Raw genomic sequence first — 6,221 nt, 5'->3', positions numbered from 1 at the left:
GGGAATCTTTGCTGTGGAGGGGATAAGAACAGAAAACACGAAGGCTTTCAATGGGCTGAGGATGGTGGTCTACCTCAGGTCTAGAAATGAATCCACACACCCTATAACACATCATCATTGTAAAGAGCCCCTGTCGTGCCTGGGAGTGGAAGGTTGAGCACAAAGGATTAAACAGATTCTTTTCAGCTGAGGATCTGTGCGAGAGAACATCGTGTTCTTGGAAATGAGGCAGGGAGCCAGAGCAGAGGGGAAACAGAGCCTGAGGGACCAGCCTGACTGACCACCTCACCTCACTGACCACCTCACCCTCACCTCACCGACCACCTTATCTTCAATGACCCCTTTATCCTTTATTGACCACCTCATCCTCACTGACCACTGTCACCGAGACACACAAAGCAGTCACACACGGACAAGAGATTTTCGCAGAGGTCTTTCCGATCCCAGCTCACAGCTGAGAGAGCTGAGAGAAGAAGAGACCCCTTTGTTTATTTTTTTACTTTTTATACATTCCTAGGTCTAGCAGAAGATTGGCTTTTTGGGGTTTCCACCCCTCAGCCTCAGTGGCCAGACCAATTGTCAGTTACAATTGTTTTCAGGTTAGAAATATGCAAACAAAAGACAGAGAATGAAAAACAAAGGATTTGTTTGTGTTACATCTGTGGGAAAAGGTAGAAAACTGCTCTTAATATTGTACAATAACTAAAAAGTTCTGACTCTATTTAAGAAAATCAAAAGGCTCAGAAAAACCAAGGTAACAGACCACCTCACTTCACTGACCACCTCACCCTCACCTCACCTCATTGACCACCTTATCTTCACTGACCCCTTTATCCTTTACTGACCACCGTATCCTCACTGACCACCTTATCCTCACTGACCACCTTACCCTCACCTCACCTCACTGACCACCTTACTGACCCTGACCTGGCCAAGCCAAGAGCAGAGAGCAGCTGGACACTGCTGTGGGGCTGTGGCTGGAAAGAGGAAAGGGAAGCAGGCTCCTCCCAAAGTTTCAGACCCTAAGGAGTGCTCAGACCAGCAAGGCTGAAATCACCACATGAAGCCCTCAAGGGCCAGGCTCTCTTCCCAGAATTCAGCATCAGAGAGTGAGGCTGAGATGGGGAATTGCTCCAGTCCCGTGGGCAGAGGTCTCAGTTACCACCCACCTCTTGCAGATGCAATTAGGAGCTGCTCGAGTCTCTCCTGGGCTCAAAGGCTCTGCTGCTTAGACCTGAGTGCTGGGTCAGTCAGGCACAGACACTGATTTATTCTTTCCCAACAGGAAGTTGGTTCTGCTCTCATAATTTTTCATTTTATTATTTTAATGTGCCGGCTGTGGGATCCCAGGGAAGTATGAGGTAATTCTGGGGAGCCTTGCTGATTTTGTTTAAAGTGCATCCAGGAGCAAGAATGTGCTGGTGACGTTTGAGTCGTTTTGCTGCGAAGAGGTTTAAAGGAGATCACAGAACACAGAGTGGTTTAGGCTGGAAGGGACAACAAAGCCCATCTAAATCAACCCCCTGCCATGGGCCACGCAAAGCTCCAAAGTGTCCAGTGGCCTGGGACACTTCCAGGGATCCAGGGGCAGCCACAGCTTCTCTGGGAAACCTGTTCCCAGGGAACAATTTCTTCCATCCATTCTGAAATGTAAAATAACAGCTGCCCCCGGGGAGCTCAGTATCAAAGTGTCACGAAATCAGTTTCCAATTACTTACAAAGATTCCTTTGAGCCTGACATTTCATGGAAATTTAGCAAAGTGTTCCCAAAGTCTTGCTTAACATCCTAGGAGAGATCCAGGTCTGATGAACCCCAAACTGTCTCGTTTAGCTGTCGCTTCACTTCTCGTTATGTCTAAATCTCTCAATACAAACGAGAAAAGTTTGAATAGAAGAATTTGAGCAATAGCAAACTAAAATAAAATAATATAAATAAATAAATAAATAAAAAACACCAACAAAAGAGATTAACTAAATGAACAGGGGAAAAAAAAAAGTTTTTTTTCATTAAATAATTTATTATGATCCCAGGATCTTCAGAGCAGGGTTTAAAAGATCTGTAATTATTACAGTTCATGGGTCATAGGAGCAAAGTTGGCAAAGTTGTCACAGAGAAGAAACCACCAGGTACTGATGAGCATTCCAAAAACCATCTGCCCATATACACCCCACCTTGCAGAACATGAAGGACAAACACCTCCTGTTCCTACTGGTCCAACTTATTTAAATGCCTCAGTGTGCTGCTTGCAGGAGAGCCAAGGTGCAATTCCAGAGAGGAGGAATCACTCCCCAGATATCCTCAGCTCTTGTCCTTTCCCAGAGGAGAAGGGAACTCTGCTGTCACCAGCTGGGACAGGGCTCATTCTGACCCAGGGCTTTGCAGCTCCCTCAGTGCCAATTTTAGCTGCTCCCTGGAGCCTCCTTTTCTTCATTTCACTGTATAATCTTGTTTGAACAAAGCCCATTGGTTGGAAGAGAAGGCATTCACAGAATTAGGGGCTTATCTGTTTGATAGATGTCTGTCTGAGCACTGGGAACAGCCACAGCCATTAATATTGTGAAATAATACCACCTGAACAATCCAACAATGAGAACTGGAGAGAGCAGAGCAGCCACGAAACCCTGGCCAATGAACTGAAGTGCAGCTGCCAGAAGTTCAAATGAATTAGGGAAAAAAAAAAAAAAAAAAAAGTGTATTATTCAGTGGAATGAACTACAGCCAAAAGAAACACAGATTTCACAGAGAAACACTGAACTTTTCGACAATAATAACCAGCTGCAATTTGCCACTCTTTCTTCCTTAAGCCATTCTGGGTCTCTTGGTTGTTGGGGTTTTGCTGAAAGTTGTACCCAGCACGCCTGAAAGAGCCCACCTGAGGGAGCTGGCACTAGGTCTTGGCTTTAAAGTGCCTTCTTTTCCTCTTTGTGCTAATTTTTTGGGTAGTGCAAATTATTCTCCACTGCTTCCCGCAGGCCTCAAAGAATTCCATTTCATAGGTTTTCCAAAAGGATTACATCCCCTTGTTATGGAGCTCCTTACCCTTGCCTAGATTTTCACATTAGAGGTCTCTTTTAGAGTCACAGCGTGCTGGCTCTGTGCAGAGAGGCTCCCAAAACCCTCCGTGGGGCTGAGCACACTCACAGCACCCCACACCTCTCTCCCAGGCTGTTTCTGCTGGGCACTGTTTAACCATTTCTCCCTAGGAATGATGAAATTCAACTTTCCCCAGCGATGATTTCACTTTCAGATGAAGCCCAGTGGGTATTTCCACTCCCTGCTTTGGGAGGGTGTTTCCAGGGAGCCCCAGCAGCTGCCTGTGCTGATTTCAGACATCACTCCTTGCTGCCAAAGGCAGCTGTTGGAGTCCAGGGCATTCCTTTGGCTGCCCTGGAGGGTCAGAGACCTGGACAGGGGGGTCTGGGACCCCAGCCCAGAGCTCAGAGAGACACTGGCTTTGATCCCAGTCCATGGGAAAGGCTCCCTGCACTGTGGGAAGGATTGCAAGCCACAGGAGTGTGAAAGATTGGAGTTTAGCTTATCACAGGGTGAAAAACAGTAGCTTTGGGTTTTTAGTGTGGAAGTGGATGGGAGCAAGATGGAGGATTTGGGGCGTTGTCTCCTGCTTCTTCTTTCTTCTTCCCTCACTCCATTTCCTGCAGTGACGGTGGCACAAAGTAGTTTAAGGAGATTGGGTCAAAGTAGGGATGATCTGTTTAGTGTAAGTGATAGGTATTGGCAAATAATGATAAATAAAGAACACGTAACAATTGGTATAAAAGACAACGCCGCAGCCCAGTGGGGAGGAGTCACCAGATGCCCGAGCAGCTGCACAGACCTTTGCTGGGCACCCAGAAAATTGTAAGATAAGAAACAATAAACAAAGCATGCAACCTTGAAAAATCAGAACCTGAAGACTCCGTCTCTTTGTTGCATCTGGCTCAGGGCTTTGCAGAGGCAAAAAGACTCTAAAACCACCTGAATCTCAGAAGAGAAACTGAGAGCAGCTGGGGCTGAGCTCCTCTCCCAGGAGTGATCTCCTTGTTGTGGTGGTCAGGTCCAGGTAACTCAGCGCTGGCTCGTGGATGGAAAGGATGGACATCAACCACCTCGTGGGACACTTCAGGCTGGAATGGATCCACCTCACCCAGCTAAGGGCAGCTCCTGCACCCAAAGGCGCCCAGGTGGCCCCTCAAACCGCTGGAGCTCACTGATGTTCCAGGGTCAGTGCCAGTAGCACCAGGAGCTGTCTCCACAGCCCCTCTGCCCTGATGGGTGTGCTGGAAGTGCCTGTGCTGGGTGCAGGGCTGGGATTTGGGAGCAGCAGCTGGGCTGCAGTGTCCCAGGAATGCCAGACCCCGCTTGGCTCAGGTACCAGCTCGTTTACTCAACAGGTAATTATCCAGCCAGCAATTTTCCCAGATGGAATAATGTCCAGTACAGCTTTTTCACCCCCTCAGCTGCCAGTGGGGATCGGGCACCGAGGAAAATTGTTCTCATAATCGGTTTTTGAGGGCTTTTGTTGCTAAGTTTTTATGGTATGATGGAGAGTCCATGCTGCTTTAACATTACACAGTGTCTCAGCTCCTAATCCTTTCACAATGAAGCAAATATATTTTGCTTTCTTGAGAGATAACAGAAATCCTGCTTAAAACACAAAACAAAGCCAAAAAGGAACAACAACAACAACAACAAACCTCTCATGCGATGAAATTGCACGAGTAACACTGAGGAAACACCTCAAAGGCAGCAAAACCTCTCCACAAAGGTAACTCCAGCCAGCAACCGCTGCCTGCAGGAAGGGGTTTAAACCATTTCCACGTTTTTCATGCTCTTTTCTTTGACTTTTAGTGCAAGGCCACCTGTGCTGAGCAGCTCATTCTCGTGGTCCTTTGAGTGGCTGCCACAGATGGGCTCCAGAGTGCATAATAAGGACTAAAGCCTGCTGGAAGGAGACATTTTTAGACCTTCCCCTTTGCAGATAAAGTTTGCTATAACTAATTTAGCCCCTGAAGGAACGAGTCTATTAGCCCTTTGATAGCTAATTTAATTCCTGGTAATTTATTGTGCTGGATGGGTCGGGAAAACAGATTTAAATGCCTTTTGGAGGATAATAAGAAATCACCAGGGGAACTAAAACACTGTGGAAAAGGAAAATGGTTGAAAGATGAGGCTGAGAGAGCTGGAAGTGCCTCCCTAGCGTAGGCTGGGTGACAAAATTGGCGGCTTGAAAAGGGGGATCTGAAGGCAAGTGCAGTGCCTGGGGAGAGGGTAAGGTGAGGAACCTGGCTTGAGGGAAAATAGAGCTTTTTAGGCTGGTTTGTCTTCTCAGTGTTTTGGCAGCTCCTGCTTTTCTCTGTTAGACAAAAAGGCGTGTGATGAAGTTGGGTGCAGTAGTTAAATCTGAGTTTTCTGGGGTTTTTTTGTTTTTTCCTATAACCTCAGGGATTTACGTCACTTATTTGATTTTTGTCTGTTGTTCCCATAGACCTTTCTCTCTAGGTGAGGCCACCAGGAGCTGATTTGTGCAGATGCCCTGCTGGCTTCTGGAGCTGACTCTGGAGCTGGCACTGTGCTCCCCAAGTTCTGCTCGTGGAAATCCACAAGGAGATCATTCCCTGGCACTTGCTGTGTTTCTGGCATACCAGGCTAGGGAGAGGTTCTGCCAGGGAGCTCAGGGAGAGGCAAAGCTGCTCCTGTCTGCAGGACACGCTGCATTTTAACCTGCAGCACCCTCAGACTCGTCCATCCCACCTCAGCAGGCACAGCACACCTGCACCTCACCAAAACCTGCTCTGAACTCTGCGCCTGCTGCTCCCCTGAGGAGTTTTGTAGCACCACAGCTGCTGCCAATCTGATTTGATGACTGCCATGTGTGAGCGATTTCCCTGCCATAAACCCAGCTAGAAACCACTGCAGCCCCCTGCTCTGCTTAGGCCTGGAGCAGGACAACATTTGCAGGTATGTGGAAACTCTTCTCCTGCCTCCTTCTGTAGCCTTGTCACAGGGTTTTTTTTGTGTCAGTTTTCAGGCAGGCTTCTTCTTCTCTCTGTCCCTCCTTAAGATGCAGCCATAACATCATTAGGGAGTAACTTGTCTGCCTGAAGCAGAAGGTGCTCAGAGAGCAGGACACACAGAAACAAAGCCAGCATTTTAAAGGAGTGTGTGCAGAGCTCAGTCAGGCACTGCAGAGTTCAGGGGGATGAGCCCTGGGAGGCTTGAG

This window comes from Hirundo rustica, chromosome 10 (genome assembly GCF_015227805.2).
Source record: "Hirundo rustica isolate bHirRus1 chromosome 10, bHirRus1.pri.v3, whole genome shotgun sequence".
Taxonomy (NCBI): domain Eukaryota; kingdom Metazoa; phylum Chordata; class Aves; order Passeriformes; family Hirundinidae; genus Hirundo; species Hirundo rustica.
The sequence above is the reverse complement of the archived record's forward strand: the minus strand, read 5'-3'. Positions refer to the sequence as shown.